General features: G+C 29.4%; 1 protein-coding gene across 1 annotated transcript in view; it reads left to right on the top strand.

Moving 5' to 3' along the window:
* foxp2 (forkhead box P2) overlaps positions 1-25,000 on the top strand; it is a 476,912-nt gene that overhangs the window by 412,216 nt on the left and 39,696 nt on the right. The gene's annotated exons all lie outside the window — the stretch shown is intronic.

Genomic DNA, 25,000 nt, shown 5'->3' with positions numbered 1-25,000 from the left:
TTTATCTCTCCTACTATCACCGCCTCCCTCCTTGGCGCTGCATGCCGCCACAGTGAGCGCCACTTCCTCGCAGTGGCCCAAACTTCCAGACACTGAGGCCGAGTGACACGCAGTTACTTCATATGTCAGTCCCTGGCAAGCAGGCGGCCGCTCACCGCGCTAATTGTCCATCTTTTCCTCCACTTTTCTGTCCTGCCGATCTCCAGCCGACTGGAAAAACGCCCAACTGACCTTTCAGACGCGCTCGCTAATTTGAGCCGGCGAATGCTAATGACATCGTTACGTATTCCGACCAAATTGCCTTAATTGCGAGTCGACAAGCGGGTTGCACTCGGAGGCTGGTGCGTTGATAAATAGGATAAAAATGTCGACTTTGAAATCGTCGGGGTGGATGTCGGCGGCCTTTTAGACGATAATTACGAGCCGTCTTGGCTGTAATGAGGTGCGGGAAACAGCGCAGAAGTTAAGGAGACGTCAAGGTAGTAACAAGGGCCCAAATATTGCATTTAAAGCAACATTATGGAACCACTTGACCTTAAAGCGCCAAAACCATCAATTTTGTTGCTATGCCAACCCTTCACAACCTGTCTTTCCATATCTGCAACCAGTGGACCAGCCAGGACACCTTTTAGTTTGTGTTGGCAACGGCATTCCATACATTACTGTCCAGTCTAGAAAACAATTGTTTATTATTCTTTAGGGGGTCCCAAGGAGCAAAAAACAAAACGCAGACATTTCTTATGGCGACTTTAACGAAGCAAGATGGCCAAAGGCTAATAATTGAGGATTCATTGAAAGATTCTACTACTTCTACTTCAACAGACACATCTAATGCACAATTAAAAAAAAAAATCTGTGCAAAAAGTGCACACATTTGTTGAAAATGTGGTGTATTTTTTATTTTTTTGTCATTCTCACATTACTAATTCACGAATGTATGAAATATTCCTAAATTATTGTAAAAATCTGACTTTATTTTTTTATAATTGCATTTTTATGTTACCTAAAATATTTAGAATTCCCACCCAAAAAATCCACATTTTTTGCAATAAAATCAAGTCAAAATGATACTTTTCAAATAACCTGAAAATAGCTGCAATTTCCACAAATATCTGAATATTTTTTGTATTAAATCAAAAATAAATTGCAGTCAAAAGACACTTGTTAGCACTTATTTTAATAACCTAAAAATATGTAACATTTTCTCAAATTACTGTATATTTTTTGCACAGAATTTTACTAAATTAATACAAAATTTGTACTTTTTTTTTGCAAGTAACCTTAAAAATATATCAAATTTCCACAAATTACTGCATTTATTTACACAGAATCCGAGTAAATTCTAGCAAAAAGGTCCTTTTAACACTTTTTTTCATAAAATTTCCACAAATTGCTGAATATTTTTTGCACATTTACCTATTAAATTCTTGCTGAAAATGCCAATGTCCACACTTTTTTTTCAGCTTCCATACATTACTGTCCATGCGTGTGCCAAGTTCAGTCTAGAAAACAATTGTTTATTATTCTTTAGGGGGTCCCAAGGAGCAATAAACAAAACGCAGACATTCCTTATGGCGACTTTAATTCATTTAAACCCATTTAATGCACAATTTAAAAAATATTTTTGTGCAAAAAGTGCACACATTTGTTGAAAATGTGGTGTATTTTTTAATTTTTTTTTGTTTTTTTTATGTCATTCTCACATTACTAATTCACGAATGTATGAAATCTTCCTATATTATTGTAAAAAATCTTATTTTAGGTACCCCTAAAAATGTGTAAAATTCCCACCTAGTAATCTTCTTTTATTTTTAATTGCATTATGTTACCTAAAATATTTTGAATTCCCACCCAAAAAAATCCATATTTTTTGCAATAAAATCAAGTCAAAATGACACTTTTCAAATAACCTAAAAACAGCTCTAATTTCCACAAATATCTGAATATTTTTTGTATTAAATCAAACTAAATTGCAGAAAAAGGCACTTTTCAACACTTCTTTTAATAACCTAAAAATATGTAACATTTCCTCAAATTACTGCTATTTTTTTGCACAGAATTCTACTAAATAAATGCATAATTTTTTACTTTTTTTTCCCAAGTAACCTTAAAAATATATCAAATTTCCACAAATTACTGCATTTATTTACACAGAATCCACGTAAATTGTAGCAAACATTTTCTTTTAAAACTTTTTTTCATTAAATTTCCACAAATTACTGCATTTATTTTCACAGAATCCGAGTAAATTCTAGCAAACATTTTCTTTCAACACTTTTTTTCATTAAATTTCCACAAATTACTGAATATTTTTTGCACATTTACCTATTAAATTCTTGCTGAAAATGCCAATTTCCACACTTTTTTTTTTTTATGTCATTCTCACATTACTAATTCACGAATGTATGAAATCTTCCTAAATCATTGTAAAAAAAATCTCATTTTAGGTACCCCTAAAAATGTGTAAAATTTCCACCTAGTAATCTTCTTTTATTTTTAATTGCATTTTTATGTTAAATATTTTGAATTCCCACCCAAAAAAATCCATATTTTTTGCAATAAAATCAAGTCAAAATGACACTTTTCAAATAACCTAAAAACAGCTCTAATTTCCACAAATATCTGAATATTTTTTTGTATTAAATCAAACTAAATTGCAGCAAAAGACACTTTTTAACACTTCTTTTAATAACCTAAAAATATGTAACATTTCCTCAAATTACTGCTATTTTTTGCACAGAATTCTACTAAATAAATGCATAATTTTTACTTTTTTTTCCCAAGTAACCTTAAATATATCAAATTTCCACAGATTACTGCATTTATTTACACAGAATCCGCGTAAATTGTAGCAAACATTTTCTTTTAAAACTTTTTTTCATTAAATTTCCACAAATTACTGCATTTATTTACACAGAATCCGAGTAAATTCTAGCAAACATTTTCTTTCAACACTTTTTTTCATTAAATTTCCACAAATTACTGAATATTTTTTGCACATTTACCTATTAAATTCTTGCTGAAAATGCCAATTTCCACACTTTTTTTTTTTATGTCATTCTCACATTACTAATTCACGAATGTATGAAATCTTCCTAAATTATTGTAAAAAAAAATCTCATTTTAGGTACCCCTAAAAATTTGTAAAATTTCCACCTAGTAATCTTCTTTTATTTTTAATTGCATTTTTATGTTAAATATTTTGAATTCCCACCCAAAAAATCCATATTTTTTGCAATAAAATCAAGTCAAAATGACACTTTTCAAATAACCTAAAAACAGCTCTAATTTCCACAAATATCTGAATATTTTTTGTATTAAATCAAACTAAATTGCAGCAAAAGGCACTTTTTAACACTTCTTTTAATAACCTAAAAATATGTAACATTTCCTCAAATTACTGCTATTTTTTGCACAGAAATCTACTAAATAAATGCATAATTTTTACTTTTTTTTCCCACGTAACCTTAAAAATATATCAAATTTCCACAAATTACTGCATTTATTTACACAGAATCCGAGTAAATTCTAGCAAACATTTTCTTTTAACACTTTTTTTCATAAAATTTCCACAAATTACTGAATATTTTTTGCACATTTACCTATTAAATTCTTGCTGAAAATGCCAATGTCCACACTTTTTTGTGTTGGCAACAGCTTCCATACATTACTGTCCATGCGTGTGCCAAGTTTAATCTAGAAAACAATTGTTTATTATTCTTTAGGGGGTCCCAAGGAGCAAAAAACAAAACGCAGACATTCCTTATGGCGACTTTAATTCATTTAAACCCATTTAATGCACAATTTAAAAAATATTTTTGTGCAAAAAGTGCACACATTTGTTGAAAATGTGGTGTATTTTTTAATTTTTTATTTTTTTAATGTCATTCTCACATTACTAATTCACGAATGTATGAAATCTTCCTAAATTATTGTAAAAAATATAATTTTAGGTACCCCTAAAAATGTGTAAAATTCCCACCTAGTATCTTCTTTTATTTTTAATTGCATTATGTTACCTAAAATATTTTGAACTCCCACCCAAAAAATCCATATTTTTTGCAATAAAATCAAGTCAAAATGACACTTTTCAAATAACCTAAAAACAGCTCTAATTTCCACAAATATCTGAATATTTTTTGTATTAAATCAAACTAAATTGCAGCAAAAGGCACTTTTTAACACTTCTTTTAATAACCTAAAAATATGTAACATTTCCTCAAATTACTGCTATTTTTTTGCACAGAATTCTACTAAATAAATGCATAATTTTTTACTTTTTTTTCCCAAGTAACCTTAAAAATATATCAAATTTCCACAAATTACTGCATTTATTTACACAGAATCCGCGTAAATTGTAGCAAACATTTTCTTTTAAAACTTTTTTTCATTAAATTTCCACAAATTACTGCATTTATTTACACAGAATCCGAGTAAATTCTAGCAAACATTTTCTTTCAACACTTTTTTTCATTAAATTTCCACAAATTACTGAATATTTTTTGCACATTTACCTATTAAATTCTTGCTGAAAATGCCAATTTCCACCCTTTTTTTTTATGTCATTCTCACATTACTAATTCACGAATGTATGAAATCTTCCTAAATTATTGTAAAAAAAATCTCATTTTAGGTACCCCTAAAAATTTGTAAAATTTCCACCTAGTAATCTTCTTTTATTTTTAATTGCATTTTTATGTTAAATATTTTGAATTCCCACCCAAAAAAATCCATATTTTTTGCAATAAAATCAAGTCAAAATGACACTTTTCAAATAACCTAAAAACAGCTCTAATTTCCACAAATATCTGAATATTTTTTGTATTAAATCAAACTAAATTGCAGCAAAAGACACTTTTTAACACTTCTTTTAATAACCTAAAAATATGTAACATTTCCTCAAATTACTGCTATTTTTTGCACAGAATTCAACTAAATAAATGCATAATTAAAAAAAAAAATTCCCACGTAACCTTAAAAATATATCAAATTTCCACAAATTACTGCATTTATTTACACAGAATCCGAGTAAATTCTAGCAAACATTTTCTTTTAACACTTTTTTTCATTAAATTTCCACAAAAACTGCATTTATTTACACAGAATCCGAGTAAATTCTAGCAAAAATTTTCTTTTAGCACTTTTTTTCATAAAATTTCCACAAATTACTGAATATTTTTTGCACATTTACCTATTAAATTCTTGCTGAAAATGCCAATGTCCACACTTTTTTTTCAGCTTCCATACATTACTGTCCATGCGTGTGCCAAGTTCAGTCTAGAAAACAATTGTTTATTATTCTTTAGGGGGTCCCAAGGAGCAAAAAACAAAACACAGACATTCCTTATGGCGACTTTAATCCATTTAAACCCATTTAATGCACAATTTAAAAAATATTTTTGTGCAAAAAGTGCACACATTTGTTGAAAATGTGGTGTATTTTTTAATTTTTTATTTTTTTAATGTCATTCTCACATTACTAATTCACGAATGTATGAAATCTTCCTAAATTATTGTAAAAAATATCATTTTAGGTACCCCTAAAAATGTGTAAAATTCCCACCTAGTAATCTTCTTTTATTTTTAATTGCTTTTTTATGTTACCTAAAATATTTTGAATTCCCACCCAAAAAATCCATATTTTTTGCAATAAAATCAAGTCAAAATGACACTTTTCAAATAACCTAAAAACAGCTCTAATTTCCACAAATATCTGAATATTTTTTGTATTAAATCAAACTAAATTGCAGCAAAAGACACTTTTTAACACTTCTTTTAATAACCTAAAAATATGTAACATTTCCTCAAATTACTGCTATTTTTTGCACAGAATTCAACTAAATAAATGCATAATTAAAAAAAAAAATTCCCACGTAACCTTAAAAATATATCAAATTTCCACAAATTACTGCATTTATTTACACAGAATCCGCGTAAATTCTAGCAAACATTTTCTTTTAACACTTTTTTTCATTAAATTTCCACAAATTACTACATTTATTTACACAGAATCCGAGTAAATTCTAGCAAACGTTTTCTTTTAACACTTTTTTTCATAAAATTTCCACAAATTACTGAATATTAACCTTAAAAATATATAAAATTTCCACAAATTACTGCATTTATTTACACAGAATCCGAGTAAATTCTAGCAAACATTTTCTTCTAACACTTTTTTCATTAAATTTCCACAAATTACTGCATTTATTTACACAGAATCCGAGTAAATTCTAGCAAACATTTTCTTTTAACACTTTTTTTCATAAAATTTCCACAAATTACTGAATATTTTTTGCACATTTACCTATTAAATTCTTGCTGAAAATGCCAATGTCCACACTTTTTTTGTGTTGGCAACAGCTTCCATACATTACTGTCCATGCGTGTGCCAAGTTCAGTCTAGAAAACAATTGTTTATTACTCTTTAGGGGGTCCCAAGGAGCAAAAAACAAAACGCAGACATTCCTTATGGCGACTTTAATTCATTTAAACCCATTTAATGCACAATTTAAAAAATATTTTTGTGCAAAAAGTGCACACATTTGTTGAAAATGTGGTGTATTTTTTAATTTTTAATTTTTTTTTATGTCATTCTCACATTACTAATTCACGAATGTATGAAATCTTCCTAAATCATTGTAAAAAATCTCATTTTAGGTACCCCTAAAAATGTGTAAAATTTCCACCTAGTAATCTTCTTTTATTTTTAATTGCATTTTTATGTTAAATATTTTGAATTCCCACCCAAAAAATCCATATTTTTTGCAATAAAATCAAGTCAAAATGACACTTTTCAAATAACCTAAAAACAGCTCTAATTTCCACAAATATCTGAATATTTTTTGTATTAAATCAAACTAAATTGCAGCAAAAGACACTTTTTAACACTTCTTTTAATAACCTAAAAATATGTAACATTTCCTCAAATTACTGCTATTTTTTGCACAGAATTCAACTAAATAAATGCATAATTAAAAAAAAAAATTCCCACGTAACCTTAAAAATATATCAAATTTCCACAAATTACTGCATTTATTTACACAGAATCCGAGTAAATTCTAGCAAACATTTTCTTTTAACACTTTTTTTCATTAAATTTCCACAAAAACTGCATTTATTTACACAGAATCCAAGTAAATTCTAGCAAAAATTTTCTTTTAGCACTTTTTTTCATAAAATTTCCACAAATTACTGAATATTTTTTGCACATTTACCTATTAAATTCTTGCTGAAAATGCCAATGTCCACACTTTTTTGTGTTGGCAACAGCTTCCATACATTACTGTCCATGCGTGTGCCAAGTTCAGTCTAGAAAACAATTGTTTATTATTCTTTAGGGGGTCCCAAGGAGCAAAAAACAAAACGCAGACATTCCTTATGGCGACTTTAATTCATTTAAACCCATTTAATGCACAATTTAAAAAATATTTTTGTGCAAAAAGTGCACACATTTGTTGAAAATGTGGTGTATTTTTAATTTTTTAATTTTTTTTATGTCATTCTCACATTACTAATTCACGAATGTATGAAATCTTCCTAAATTATTGTAAAAAATATCATTTTAGGTACCCCTAAAAATGTGTAAAATTTCCACCTAGTAATCTTCTTTTATTTTTAATTGCATTTTTATGTTAAATATTTTGAATTCCCACCCAAAAAAATCCATATTTTTTGCAATAAAATCAAGTCAAAATGACACTTTTCAAATAACCTAAAAACAGCTCTAATTTCCACAAATATCTGAATATTTTTTGTATTAAATCAAACTAAATTGCAGCAAAAGACACTTTTTAACACTTCTTTTAATAACCTAAAAATATGTAACATTTCCTCAAATTACTGCTATTTTTTGCACAGAATTCTACTAAATAAATGCATAATTTTTTACTTTTTTTTCCCAAGTAACCTTGAAAATATATCAAATTTCCACAAATTACTGCATTTATTTACACAGAATCCGCGTAAATTGTAGCAAACATTTTCTTTTAAAACTTTTTTTCATTAAATTTCCACAAATTACTGCATTTATTTACACAGAATCCGAGTAAATTCTAGCAAACATTTTCTTTCAACACTTTTTTTCATTAAATTTCCACAAATTACTGAATATTTTTTGCACATTTACCTATTAAATTCTTGCTGAAAATGCCAATTTCCACACTTTTTTTTTTTATGTCATTCTCACATTACTAATTCACGAATGTATGAAATCTTCCTAAATTATTGTAAAAAATCTCATTTTAGGTACCCCTAAAAATGTGTAAAATTTCCACCTAGTAATCTTCTTTTATTTTTAATTGCATTGTTATGTTACCTAAAATATTTTGAATTCCCACCCAAAAAATCCATATTTTTTGCAATAAAATCAAGTCAAAATGACACTTTTCAAATAACCTAAAAACAGCTCTAATTTCCACAAATATCTGAATATTTTTTGTATTAAATCAAACTAAATTGCAGCAAAAGGCACTTTTTAACACTTCTTTTAATAACCTAAAAATATGTAACATTTCCTCAAATTACTGCTATTTTTTGCACCGAATTCAACTAAATAAATGCATAATTTAAAAAAAAAATTCCCACGTAACCTTAAAAATATATCAAATTTCCACAAATTACTGCATTTATTTACACAGAATCCGAGTAAATTCTAGCAAACATTTTCTTTTAACACTTTTTTTCATTAAAATTCCACAAATTACTGCATTTATTTACACAGAATCCGAGTAAATTCTAGCAAAAATTTTCTTTTAGCACTTTTTTTCATAAAATTTCCACAAATTACTGAATATAAAAAATCAAACTAAATTGCAGTCAAAAGGCACTTTTTAACACTTATTTTAATAACCTAAAAATATGTAACATTTTCTCAAATTACTGCTATTTTTTGCACAGAATTATACTAAATAAATGCAAAACTTTTTTTTCCAGGTAACCTTAGAAATATATCACATTTCTACTACAAAATATGTCAGATTTCCACAAATCACTGAACATTTTTACCTATTAAATTCTCGCTGAAATGGCGAATTTTCACACTTTTTAAAGTAACCCTAAGCTTATGTCAAATTTCCCAAAAATACTAAATATTTTATACACTGAATCTTACTAAATTATTTTGAAAATGACACTTTTTAACACTTTTTAGAGTAACCCTAAAACATATGTTTAAAAAAAATGCTCAAATTACTGTATTTTTTTTCTTAGAATCCAGCTACATTATTGCAGAAGTTGTGCTTTTCAACACTTATTTTTAGGTCACCCACAAAGTACTACTAAATTATCACAAATGTTGTGCTTTTCAATGTTTTTTTAGGTATCTCTAAACATTTTAAATATTTTTAAATATTTTTAACAATTTACTGAATATTTTTTTGCACAGAATCCTACTAAGTTCTTGCTGAAATTGCACTTTTTAACACTTTCTAGAGTAACACTAAAAAATATGTCAGATTTCCACAAATTACGGAATATTTTTTTACACATTTACCTATTAAATTCTCGCTTGAATTGCGAATTTCCACACTTTTTAAAGTAACCCTAAGCTTATGTCAAATTTCCCAAAAATACAAAATACTTTACGCACTGAATCCTACTAAATTATTTTGAAAATGGCGCTTTTTACCACTTTTTAGAGTAACCTTAAAATATATGTTAAAAAAAATTATGAAATTACTGTATTTTTTTTTTTAGGTAACCCTAAAAATATATATACATTTTCAACAATTTACTGAATATTTTTTGCACGGAATCCTACTTAATTCCTGCTGAAATTGCAATTCTTAGCACTTTCTAGAGTAACACTAAAAAACATGTCAGATTTCCACAAATTACGGAATATATTATTTTACACATTTACCCATTAAATTCTCGTTTGAATTGCAAATTTCCACACTTTTTAAAGTAACCCTAAGCTTATGTCAAATTTCCCAAAAATACTAAATATTTTATGCACTGAATACTACTAAATTATTTAGAAAATGACATTTTTTACCACTTTTTAGAGTAACCCTAAATTATATATTTAAAAAAATTAAACAAATTACTGTATTTTTTCACAGAATCCAGCTAAATTAGTGTGGAAATTCTGCTTTTTAACACCTACTTTTAGGTCACCCACAGTTTACAACTAAATTATCACAAATGCTTTTCTTTTTAACACTTTTTTTTAGGTAACCTTAAAATATATATACCGTATTTTTCGTACTATAAGTTGCAGTTTTTTTTCATAGTTTGGCCGGGCTCCAGTGCGACTTATATATGTTTTTTTCCTTTTTTATTATGCATTTTTGGCAGATGCGACTTATATTCCGGTGCGACTTATACTCCGAAAAATACGGTACATTTTCAACAATTTACTGCATATTTTTTTGCACCGAATCCTACTTAATTCCTGCTGAAATTGCAATTCTTAGCACTTTCTAGAGTAACACTAAAAAATATGTCAGATTTCCACAAATTACGGAATATTTTTTTACACATTTACCTATTAAATTCTCGCTTGAATTGCAAATTTCCTCATTTTTTAAAGTAACCCTAAGCTTATGTCAAATTTCCCAAAAATACTAAATATTTTATGCACTGAATACTACTAAATTATTTAGAAAATGACATTTTTTACCACTTTTTAGAGTAACCCTAAATTATATATTTTTAAAAATTAAAAAAAATTACAGTATTTTTTTCACAGAATCCAGCAAAATTAGTGCGGAAATTGTGCTTTTTAACGCCTATTTTTAGGTCACCCACAGTTTACAACTAAATTATCACAAATGCTTTGCTTTTTAACACTTTTTTTTAGGTAACCTTAAAAATATATACATTTTCAACAATTTACTCAATACTTTTTGCACGGAATCCTACTTAATTCCTGCTGAAATTGCAATTCTTAGCACTTTCTAGAGTAACACTAAAAAATATGTCAGATTTCCACAAATTACGGAATATATTATTTTACACATTTACCTATTAAATTCTCGCTTGAATTGCAAATTTCCACACTTTTTAAAGTAACCCTAAGCTTATGTCAAATTTCCCAAAAATACTAAATATTTTATGCACTGAATACTACTAAATTATTTAGAAAATGACATTTTTTACCACTTTTTAGAGTAACCCTAAATTATATATTTTAAAAAATTAAAAAAATTACTGTATTTTTTTCACAGAATCCAGCTAAATTAGTGCGGAAATTCTGCTTTTTAACGCCTATTTTTAGGTCACGCACAGTTTACAACTAAATTATCACAAATGCTTTGCTTTTTAACACTTTTTTTTTAGGTAACCTTAAAAATATATACATTTTCAACAATTTACTCAATACTTTTTGCATGGAACTCTACTTAATTCCTGCTGAAATTGCAATTCTTAGCACTTTCTAGAGTAACACTAAAAAACATGTCAGATTTCCACAAATTACGGAATATTTTTTACACATTTACCTATTAAATTCTCGCTTGAATTGCAAATTTCCACACTTTTTAAAGTAACCCTAAGCTTATGTCAAATTTCCCAAAAATACTAAATATTTTATGCACTGAATACTACTAAATTATTTAGAAAATGACATTTTTTACCACTTTTTAGAGTAACCCTAAATTATATATTTTTAAAAATTAAAAAAATTACTGTATTTTTTCACAGAATCCAGCTAAATTAGTGTGGAAATTCTGCTTTTTAACGCCTATTTTTAGGTCACCCACAGTTTACAACTAAATTATCACAAATGCTTTGCTTTTTAACACTTTTTTTTAGGTAACCTTAAAAATATATACATTTTCAGCAATTTACTCAATACTTTTTGCATGGAATCCTACTTAATTCCTGCTGAAATTGCAATTCTTTGCACTTTCTAGAGTAACACTAAAAAATATGTCAGATTTCCACAAATTACGAAATATATTATTTTACACATTTACCTATTAAATTCTCGCTTGAATTGCACATTACCACACTTTTTAAAGTAACCCTAAGCTTATGTCAAATTTCCCAAAAATACTAAATATTTTATGCACTGAATACTACTAAATTATTTAGAAAATGACATTTTTTACCACTTTTTAGAGTAACCCTAAATTATATATTTTTAAAAATTAAAAAAAATTACAGTATTTTTTTCACAGAATCCAGCTAAATTAGTGCGGAAATTGTGCTTTTTAACGCCTATTTTTAGGTCACCCAGTTTACAACTAAATTATCACAAATGCTTTGCTTTTTAACACTTTTTTTTAGGTAACCTTAAAAATATATACATTTTCAACAATTTACTCAATACTTTTTGCATGGAATCCTACTTAATTCCTGCTGAAATTGCAATTCATTGCACTTTCTAGAGTAACACTAAAAAATATGTCAGATTTCCACAAATTACGGAATATTTTTTTACACATTTACCTATTAAATTCTCGCTTGAATTGCACATTTCCACACTTTTTAAAGTAACCCTAAGCTTATGTCAAATTTCCCAAAAATACTAAATATTTTATGCACTGAATACTACTAAATTATTTTTGAAAATGACGCTTTTTACCAAATTTTAGAGTAACCCTAATTTATATATTTAAAAAAATTAAAAAAAATTACTGTATTGTTTTCAAAGAATCCAGCTAAATTAGTGCGGACATTGTGCTTTTTAACGCCTATTTTTAGGTCACCCACAGTTTACAACTAAATTATCACAAATGCTTTGCTTTTTAACACTTTTTTTTTAGGTAACCTTAAAAATATATACATTTTCTACAATTTACTGAATACTTTTTGCACGGAATCCTACTTAATTCCTGCTGAAATTGCAATTCTTAGCACTTTCTAGAGTAACACTAAAAAATATGTCAGATTTCCACAAATTACGGAATATTTTTTTACACATTTACCTATTAAATTCTCGCTTGAAGTGCAAATTTCCACACTTTTTAAAGTAACCCTAAGCTTATGTCAAATTTCCCAAAAATACTAAATATTTTATGCACTGAATACTACTAAATTATTTTTGAAAATGACGCTTTTTACCACTTTTTAGAGTAACCATAAATTATATATTTAAAAAAATAAAATAAAATACTGTATTTTTTTTCACAGAATCCAGCTAAATTAGTGCGGAAATTGTGCTTTTTAACGCCTATTTTTAGGTCACCCACAGTTTACAACTAAATTATCACAAATGCTTTGCTTTTTAACACTTTTTTTTAGGTAACCTTAAAAATATATACATTTTCAACAATTTACTCAATACTTTTTGCACGGAATCCTACTTAATTCCTGCTGAAATTGCAATTCTTAGCACTTTCTAGAATAACACTAAAAAATAGGTCAGATTTCCACAAATTACGGAATATTGTTTTACACATTTACCTATTAAATTCTCGCTTGAATTGCAAATTTCCTCATTTTTTAAAGTAACCCTAAGCTTATGTCAAATTTCCCAAAAATTCTAAATATTTTATGCACTGAATACTACTAAATTATTTTGGAAAATGACGCTTTTTAACACTTTTTAGAGTAACCCTAAATTATATATTTAAAAAAATTTAAAAATTACTGTATTTTTTTCACAGAATCCAGCTAAATTAGTGCGGAAATTGTGCTTTTTAACGCCTATTTTTAGGTCACCCACAGTTTACAACTAAATTATCACAAATGCTTTGCTTTTTAACACTTTTTTTTAGGTAACCTTAAAAATATATACATTTTCAACAATTTACTCAATACTTTTTGCATGGAATCCTACTTAATTCCTGCTGAAATTGCAATTCTTTGCACTTTCTAGAGTAACACTAAAAAACATGTCAGATTTCCACAAATTACGAAATATATTATTTTACACATTTACCCATTAAATTCTCACTTGAATTGCACATTTCCACACTTTTTAAAGTAACCCTAAGCTTATGTCAAATTTCCCAAAAATACTAAATATTTTATGCACTGAATACTACTAAATTATTTAGAAAATGACATTTTTTACCACTTTTTAGAGTAACCCTAAATTATATATTTTAAAAAATTTAAAAAAATACCCTATTTTTTTCACAGAATCCAGCTAAATTAGTGCGGAAATTGTGCTTTTTAACGCCTATTTTTAGGTTACCCACAGTTTACAACTAAATTATCACAAATGCTTTTCTTTTTAACACTTTTTTTTAGGTAACCTTAAAATATATATACCGTATTTTTCGTACTATAAGTCGCAGTTTTTTTTCATAGTTTGGCCGGGCTCCAGTGCGACTTATATATGTTTTTTTCCTTTTTTATTATGCATTTTTGGCAGATGCGACTTATATTCCGGTGCGACTTATACTCCGAAAAATACGGTACATTTTCAACAATTTACTGCATATTTTTTTGCACAGAATCCTACTTAATTCCTGCTGAAATTGCAATTCTTTGCACTTTCTAGAGTAACACTAAAAAACATGTCAGATTTCCACAAATTACAGAATATATTATTTTACACATTTACCTATTAAATTCTCGCTTGAATTGCAAATTTCCACACTTTTTAAAGTAACCCTAAGCTTATGTCAAATTTCCCAAAAATACTAAATATTTTATCAATCAATCAATCAATCAATGTTTATTTATATAGCCCTAAATCACAAGTGTCTCAAAGGGCTGCACAAGCCACAACGACATCCTCGGTATAGCCCACATAAGGGCAAGGAAAAACTCACCCCAGTGGGACGTCGATGTGAATGACTATGAGAAACCTTGGAGAGGACCGCATATGTGGGTAACCCCCCCCCTCTAGGGAGACCGAATGCAATGGATGTCGAGTGGGTCTAACATAATATTGTGAGAGTCCAGTCCATAGTGGATCCAGCATAACAGTAAGAGTCCAGTCCACAGTGGGGTCAGCAGGAAACCATCCCGAGCGGAGACGGGTCAGCAGCGCAGAGATGTTCCCAACCAATATACAGGCGAGCGGTCCACCCCGGGTCCCGACCCCGGACAGCCAGCACCCCATCCATGGCCACCGGATCTGTGTGTCTTCCCCTCCACAAGGGATAGGGGGCAGCAGAGGAGAAAAGAAAAGAAACGGCAGATCAACTGGTCTAAAAAAAGGGGGGCTATTCAAAGGCTAGAGTATACAAATGAGTTTTAAGATGGGACTTAAATGTTTCTACTGAGGTAGCATCTCTAATTGTTACCGGGAGGGCATTCCATAGTGCTGGAGCCCGAATAGAAAACGCTCTACAGCCCGCAGACTTTTTTTGGGCTCTGGGAATCACTAATAAGCCGGAGTTCTTTGAACGCAGATTTCTTGCCGGGACATATGGTACAATACAATCGGTAAGATAGGCTGGAGCTAGACCGTGTAGTATTTTATACGTAAGTAGTAAAACCTTAAAGTCGCATCTTAAGTGCACAGGAAGCCAGTGCAGGTGAGCCAGTATAGGCGTAATATGATCAAACTTTCTTGTTCTTGTCAAAAGTCTAGCAGCCGCATTTTGTACCAACTGTAATTTTTTAATGCTAGACATAGGGAGACCCGAAAATAATACGTTACAGTAATCGAGACGAGACGTAACGAACGCATGAATAATGATCTCAGCGTCGCTAGTGGACAAAATGGAACGAATTTTAGCGATATTACGGAGATGAAAGAAGGCCGTTTTAGTAACACTCTTAATGTGTGACTCAAAGGAGAGAGTTGGGTCGAAGATAATACCCAGATTCTTTACTGAGTCGCTTTGTGTAATTGTTTGGTTGTCAAATGTTAAGGTGGTATTATCAAATAAATGTCGGTGTTTAGCAGGACCGATAATCAGCATTTCCGTTTTCTTAGTGTTGAGTTGCAAGAAGTTAGCAGACATCCATTGTTTAATTTCATTAAGACACGCCTCCAGCTGACTACAATCCGGCGTGTTGGTCAGCTTTAGGGGCATGTAGAGTTGGCTGTCATCAGCATAGCAATGAAAGCTAACACCGTATTTGCGTATGATGTCGCCTAGCGGCAGCATGTAAATACTAAAGAGTGCAGGGCCAAGAACCGAACCTTGGGGGACTCCGCACGTTACCTTAACATAGTCCGAGGTCACATTGTTATGGGAGACGCATTGCATCCTGTCAGTAAGATAGGAGTTAAACCACGACAAGGCTAAGTCTGACATACCAATACGTGTTTTGATACGCCCTAATAAAATATTATGATCGACGGTATCGAAAGCAGCGCTAAGATCAAGAAGCAGCAACATAGATGACGCATCAGAATCCATCGTTAGCAGTAGATCATTAGTCATTTTTGCGAGGGCTGTCTCCGTAGAGTGATTTGCCGTGAAACCGGATTGAAAAGGTTCACAGAGATTGTTAGACACCAAGTGTTCATTTAGCTGCTGTGCGACAATTTTTTCGAGGATTTTCGAGATAAACGGAAGGTGGGACACCGGCCGGTAGTTTACCATGAGGTCAGGATCGAGGTTAGGTCTTTTGAGCAAAGGATGAATAACCGCTTTTTTGAATGCTAGTGGAACAGTGCCAGAGGAGAGTGATAAGTTTATAATATTTAGCACTGATGGACCTAATAATACAAAAAGCTCCTTAATAAGTTTCCCAGGAAATGGGTCAAGTAAACATGTTGTTTGTTTTGTCCCATTGACACATCTTAACAATTCCTCTAATGTTATTTCATCAAAGAGAGAGAAACTATTTTGGAGGGCGGTATCCTTCGTAGATACAGTCGTATCTGTGTTAATAGAACCCAGTTGTAGCTGCGATGCATTGTCTTTAATCTCCTTTCTAATGAGTTCAATTTTCTTATTAAAGAAATTCATAAAATCATCTGCTGAGTGGGTGGAGCTACTGGGAGGAGTCCCTTGTTGGGTTAGCGATGCTACTGTACTAAACAAAAATTTCGGATCATTTTTGTTGAGGTGGATGAGATTTGAGTAATATTTAGCTTTAGCTAGGGTAAGCATGTGTTTATAAGTTGTTAAACTATCACTCCATGCTTGATGGAAAAAATGCACTGAATACTACTAAATTATTTAGAAAATTAAATTTTTTACCACTTTTTAGAGTAACCCTAAATTATATATTTAAAAAAAATAAAAAAAATAACTGTATTTTTTTCACAGAATCCAGCTAAATTAGTGCGGAAATTCTGCTTTTTAACGCCTATTTTTAGGTCACCCACAGTTTACAACTAAATTATCACAAATGCTTTGCTTTTTAACACTTTTTTTTAGGTAACCTTAAAATATATATACCGTATTTTTCGGACTATAAGTCGCAGTTTTTTTCATAGTTTGGCCGGGCTCCAGTGCGACTTATATATGTTTTTTTCCTTTTTTAATTATGCATTTTTGGCAGATGCGACTTATATTCCGGTGCGACTTATACTCCGAAAAATACGGTACATTTTCAACAATTTACTGCATATTTTTTTGCACCGAATCCTACTTAATTCCTGCTGAAATTGCAATTCTTAGCACTTTCTAGAGTAACACTAAAAAATATGTCAGATTTCCACAAATTACGGAATATATTATTTTACACATTTACCTATTAAATTCTCGCTTGAATTGCAAATTTCCACACTTTTTAAAGTAACCCTAAGCTTATGTCAAATTTCCCAAAAATACTAAATATTTTATGCACTGAATACTACTAAATTATTTAGTAAATGACGTTTTTTACCACTTTTTAGAGTAACCCTAAATTATATATTTAAAAAAAAATTTTTAATTACTGTATTTTTTTCACAGAATCCAGCTAAATTAGTGCGGAAATTGTGCTTTTTAACGCCTATTTTTAGGTCACCCAGTTTACAACTAAATTATCACAAATGCTTTGCTTTTTAACACTTTTTTTTAGGTAACCTTAAAAATATATACATTTTCAACAATTTACTCAATACTTTTTGCACGGAATCCTACTTAATTCCTGCTGAAATTGCAATTCTTAGCACTTTCTAGAGTAACACTAAAAAATATGTCAGATTTCCACAAATTACGGAATATTTTTTTACACATTTACCTATTAAATTCTCGCTTGAATTGCAAATTTCCACACTTTTTAAAGTAACCCTAAGCTTATGTCAAATTTCCCAAAAATACTAAATATTTTATGCACTGAATACTACTAAATTATTTAGTAAATGACATTTTTTACCACTTTTTAGAGTAACCCTAAATTATATATTTAAAAAAAAATTTTTAATTACTGTATTTTTTTCACAGAATCCAGCTAAATTAGTGCGGAAATTGTGCTTTTTAACGCCTATTTTTAGGTCACCCACAGTTTACAACTAAATTATCACAAATGCTTTGCTTTTTAACACTTTTTTTTAGGTAACCTTAAAAATATATACATTTTCAACAATTTACTCAATACTTTTTGCACGGAATCCTACTTAATTCCTGCTGAAATTGCAATTCTTAGCACTTTCTAGAGTAACACTAAAAAATAGGTCAGATTTCAACAAATTACGGAATATTTTTTTACACATTTACCTATTAAATTCTCGCTTGAATTGCAAATTTCCACACTTTTTAAAGTAACCCTAAGCTTATGTCAAATTTCCCAAAAATTCTAAATATTTTATGCACTGAATACTACTAAATTATTTTTGAAAATGACACTTTTTACCACTTTTTAGAGTAACCCTAATTTATATATTTAAAAAAATAAAAAAATTACTGTATTTTGTTCTCAGAATCCAGCTACATTAGTGCGGAAATTTTGCTTTTTAACGCCTACTTTTAGGTCACCCAGTTTACAACTAAATTATCACAAATGCTTTGCTTTTTAACACTTTTTTTTAGGTAACCTTAAAATATATATACATTTTCAACAATTTACTCAATACTTTTTGCACGGAATCCTACTTAATTCCTGCTGAAATTGCAATTCTTAGCACTTTCTAGAGTAACACTAAAAAACATGTCAGATTTCCACAAATTACGGAATATTTTTTACACATTTACCTATTAAATTCTCGCTTGAATTGCAAATTTCCACACTTTTTAAAGTAACCATAAGCTTATGTCAAATTTCCCAAAAATACTAAATATTTTATGCACTGAATACTACTAAATTATTTAGAAAATGACATTTTTTACCACTTTTTAGAGTAACCCTAAATTATATATTTAAAAAAATTAAAAAAATTACTGTATTTTTTCACAGAATCCAGCTAAATTAGTGTGGAAATTCTGCTTTTTAACGCCTATTTTTAGGTCACCCACAGTTTACAACTAAATTATCACAAATGCTTTGCTTTTTAACACTTTTTTTTAGGTAACCTTAAAATATATATACCGTATTTTTCGTACTATAAGTCGCAGTTTTTTTTCATAGTTTGGCCGGGCTCCAGTGCGACTTATTAATGTTTTTTTCCTTTTTTATTATGCATTTTTGGCAGATGCGACTTATATTCCGGTGCGACTTATACTCCGAAAAATACGGTACATTTTCAACAATTTACTGCATATTTTTTTGCACCGAATCCTACTTAATTCCTGCTGAAATTGCAATTCTTTGCACTTTCTAGAGTAACACTAAAAAATATGTCAGATTTCCACAAATTACGAAATATATTATTTTACACATTTACCTATTAAATTCTCGCTTGAATTGCAAATTTCCACACTTTTTAAAGTAACCCTAAGCTTATGTCAAATTTCCCAAAAATACTAAATATTTTATGCACTGAATACTACTAAATTATTTAGAAAATGACGTTTTTTACCACTTTTTAGAGTAACCCTAAATTATATATTTAAAAAAATTAAAAAAATTACTGTATTTTTTTCACAGAATCCAGCTAAATTAGTGCGGAAATTGTGCTTTTTAACGCCTACTTTTAGGTCACCCACAGTTTACAACAAAATTATCACAAATGCTTTGCTTTTTAACACTTTTTTTTAGGTAACCTTAAAATATATATACCGTATTTTTCGGGCTATAAGTCGCAGTTTTTTTCATAGTTTGGCCGGGCTCCAGTGCGACTTATATAAGTTATTTTCCTTTTTTATTATGCATTTTTGGCAGATGCGACTTATATTCCGGTGCGACTTATACTCCGAAAAATACGGTACATTTTCAACAATTTACTGCATATTTTTTTGCACCGAATCCTACTTAATTCCTGCTGAAATTGCAATTCTTAGCACTTTCTAGAGTAACACTAAAAAACATGTCAGATTTCCACAAATTACGGAATATATTATTTTACACATTTACCTATTAAATTCTCGCTTGAATTGCAAATTTCCACACTTTTTAAAGTAACCCTAAGCTTATGTCAAATTTCCCAAAAATACTAAATATTTTATGCACTGAATACTACTAAATTATTTTTGAAAATGACGCTTTTCACCACTTTTTAGAGTAACCCTAAATTATATATTTAAAAAAATAAAAAAATAACTGTATTTTTTTCACAGAATCCAGCTAAATTAGTGCGGAAATTGTGCTTTTTAACGCCTATTTTTAGGTCACCCACAGTTTACAACTAAATTATCACAAATGCTTTGCTTTTTAACACTTTTTTTTAGGTAACCTTAAAAATATATACACTTTCAACAATTTACTCAATACTTTTTGCATGGAATCCTACTTAATTCCTGCTGAAATTGCAATTCATTGCACTTTCTACATTAACACTAAAAAATATGTCAGATTTCCACAAATTACGAAATATATTATTTTACACATTTACCCATTAAATTCTCGCTTGAATTGCAAATTTCCACACTTTTTAAAGTAACCCTAAGCTTATGTCAAATTTCCCAAAAATACTAAATATTTTATGCACTGAATACTACTAAATTATTTAGAAAATGACATTTTTTACCACTTTTTAGAGTAACCCTAATTTATATATTTTAAAAAATTAAAAAAAATTACAGTATTTTTTTTTTACAGAATCCAGCTAAATTAGTGCGGAAATTGTGCTTTTTAACGCCTATTTTTAGGTCACCCACAGTTTACAACTAAATTATCACAAATGCTTTGCTTTTTAACACTTTTTTTTAGGTAACCTTAAAAATATATACATTTTCTACAATTTACTCAATACTTTTTGCATGGAATCCTACTTAATTCCTGCTGAAATTGCAATTCTTAGCACTTTCTAGATTAACACTAAAAAATAGGTCAGATTTCCACAAATTACGGAATATTTTTTTACACATTTACCTATTAAATTCTCGCTTGAATTGCAAATTTCCACTTTTTAAAGTAACCCTAAGCTGATGTCAAATTTCCAAAAAATACTAAATATTTTATGCACTGAAAACTACTAAATTATTTAGAAAATGACGTTTTTTACCACTTTTTAGAGTAACCCTAAATTATATATTTTAAAAAATTAAAAAAATTACTGTATTTTTTTCACAGAATCCAGCTAAATTAGTGCGGAAATTGTGCTTTTTAACGCCTATTTTTAGGTTACCCACAGTTTACAACTAAATTATCACAAATGCTTTTCTTTTTAACACTTTTTTTTAGGTAACCTTAAAATATATATACCGTATTTTTCGTACTATAAGTCGCAGTTTTTTTCATAGTTTGGCCGGGCTCCAGTGCGACTTATATATGTTTTTTTCCTTTTTTATTATGCATTTTTGGCAGATGCGACTTATATTCCGGTGCGACTTATACTCCGAAAAATACGGTACATTTTCAACAATTTACTGCATATTTTTTTGCACCGAATCCTACTTAATTCCTGCTGAAATTGAAATTCTTAGCACTTTCTAGAGTAACACTAAAAAACATGTCAGATTTCCACAAATTACGGAATATATTATTTTACACATTTACCCATTAAATTCTCGTTTGAATTGCAAATTTCCACACTTTTTAAAGTAACCCTAAGCTTATGTCAAATTTCCCAAAAATACTAAATATTTTATGCACTGAATACTACTAAATTATTTAGAAAATGACATTTTTTACCACTTTTTAGAGTAACCCTAAATTATATATTTTAAAAAATTTAAAAAAATACCCTATTTTTTTCACAGAATCCAGCTAAATTAGTGTGGAAATTCTGCTCTTTAACGCCTATTTTTAGGTCACCCACAGTTTACAACTAAATTATCACAAATGCTTTGCTTTTTAACACTTTTTTTTAGGTAACCTTAAAATATATATACCGTATTTTTCGGACTATAAGTCGCAGTTGTTTTCATAGTTTGGCCGGGCTCCAGTGCGACTTATATATGTTTTTTTCCTTTTTTATTATGCATTTTTGGCAGATGCGACTTATATTCCGGTGCGACTTATACTCCGAAAAATACGGTACATTTTCAACAATTTACTGCATATTTTTTTGCACCGAATCCTACTTAATTCCTGCTGAAATTGCAATTCTTAGCACTTTCTAGAGTAACACTAAAAAATATGTCAGATTTCCACAAATTACGGAATATTTTTTTACACATTTACCTATTAAATTCTCGCTTGAATTGCAAATTTCCTCATTTTTTAAAGTAACCCTAAGCTTATGTCAAATTTCCCAAAAATTCTAAATATTTTATGCACTGAATACTACTAAATTATTTTTGAAAATGACGCTTTTTAACACTTTTTAGAGTAACCCTAAATTATATATTTAAAAAAATTAAAAAATTACTGTATTTTTTTCACAGAATCCAGCTAAATTAGTGCGGTAATTGTGCTTTTTAACGCCTATTTTTAGGTCACCCACAGTTTACAACTAAATTATCACAAATGCTTTGCTTTTTAACACTTTTTTTTAGGTAACCTTAAAAATATATACATTTTCTACAATTTACTCAATACTTTTTGCACGGAATCCTACTTAATTCCTGCTGAAATTGCAATTCTTAGCACTTTCTAGAGTAACACTAAAAAATATGTCAGATTTCCACAAATTACGGAATATTTTTTTACACATTTACCTATTAAATTCTCGCTTGAATTGCAAATTTCCACACTTTGTAAAGTAACCCTAAGCTTATGTCAAATTTCCCAAAAATACTAAATATTTTATGCACTGAATACTACTAAATTATTTAGAAAATGACATTTTTTACCACTTTTTAGAGTAACCCTAAATTATATATTTTAAAAAATTAAAAAACTTACTGTATTTTTTTCACAGAATCCAGCTAAATTAGTGCGGGAATTGTGCTTTTTAACGCCTATTTGTAGGTCACCCACAGTTTACAACTAAATTATCACAAATGCTTTGCTTTTTAACACTTTTTTTTTTAGGTAACCTTAAAATATATATACCGTATTTTTCGTACTATAAGTCGCAGTTTTTTTTCATAGTTTGGCCGGGCTCCAGTGCGACTTATATATGTTTTTTTCCTTTTTTAATTATGCATTTTTGGCAGATGCGACTTATATTCCGGTGCGACTTATACTCCGAAAAATACGGTACATTTTCAACAATTTACTGCATATTTTTTTGCACCGAATCCTACTTAATTCCTGCTGAAATTGCAATTCTTTGCACTTTCTAGAGTAACACTAAAAAATATGTCAGATTTCCACAAATTACGAAATATATTATTTTACACATTTACCCATTAAATTCTCGCTTGAATTGCAAATTTCCACACTTTTTAAAGTAATCCTAAGCTTATGTCAAATTTCCCAAAAATACTAAATATTTTATGCACTGAATACTACTAAATTATTTTTGAAAATGACGCTTTTTACCAATTTTTAGAGTAACCCTAAATTATATATTTTAAAAAATTAAAAAAATTACTGTATTTTTTTCATAGAATCCAGCTAAATTAGTGTGGAAATTGTGCGCCTATTTTTAGGTCACCCAGTTTACAACTAAATTATCACAAATTCTTTGCTTTTTAACACTTTTTTTTAGGTAATATTAAAATATATATACCGTATTTTTCAGACTATAAGTCGCAGTTTTTTTCATAGTTTGGCCAGTGCGACTTATGCATTTTCGGCAGGTGCGACTTATACTCCGGTGCGTCTTATACTCCGAAAAATACGGTACATTTTCAACAATTGACTGCATATTTTTTTGCACCGAATCCTACTTAATTCCTGCTGGAATTGCAATTCTTAGCACTTTCTAGAGTAACACTAAAAAACATGTCAGATTCCCACAAATTACGAAATATATTATTTTACACATTTACCCATTAAATTCTCGCTTGAATTGCACATTTCCACACTTTTTAAAGTAACCCTAAGCTTATGTCAAATTTCCCAAAAATACTAAATATTTTATGCACTGAATACTACTAAATTATTTTTGAAAATGACGCTTTTCACCACTTTTTAGAGTAACCCTAAATTATATATTTAAAAAAATAAAAAAATTACTGTATTTTTTTCACAGAATCCAGCTAAATTAGTGTGGAAATTGTGCGCCTATTTTTAGGTCACCCAGTTTACAACTAAATTATCACAAATGCTTTGCTTTTTAACACTTTTTTTTAGGTATACCGTATTTTTCGGACAATAAGTCGCAGTTTTTTTCATAGTTTGGCCGGGCTCCAGTGCGACTTATGCATTTTCGGCAGGTGCGACTTATACTCCGGTGCGTCTTATACTCCGAACAATACGGGTACATTTTCAACAATTTACTGCATTTTTTTTTTTTGCACAGAATCCTACTAAATTGCACTTTTTAGCACTTTCTAAAAAAAAAAAATGTCCCATTTTCAGACACAAAATCTTTAATAAATGGACATTGTTTATCAGAATCAGAATCAGAATCAGAATCAGCTTTATTGTCATTACGCAAGGTAACGAGATTGAGGCCATTCCATACAGTGCGATGTGTGCATGCTAGAAAAACAATGTGCAAATATATAAAAATATAAAAAATGTAGAAGTGCAATGAATATGGTGTGAAATGAATATATACATGAAAAAAAAAAAACAAAAAAAAAAAACAGGTTTGTTGGTGGAATGGGTTATTGCACCGAAGAGAAGGCAGTTATGAGGGACAATGGGGCAGTCTGTTCAGGATGGTTATGGCCCTGGGGAAGAAGCTGTTCTTTATTCATGCTTCTGCAGCACTAAACAACAATAATGTCTTCCC

This window comes from Nerophis lumbriciformis, linkage group LG05, assembly GCF_033978685.3.
Source record: "Nerophis lumbriciformis linkage group LG05, RoL_Nlum_v2.1, whole genome shotgun sequence".
NCBI classification, from domain to species: Eukaryota; Metazoa; Chordata; class Actinopteri; order Syngnathiformes; family Syngnathidae; genus Nerophis; species Nerophis lumbriciformis.
This window is presented reverse-complemented; position numbering and strand designations above follow the sequence as displayed.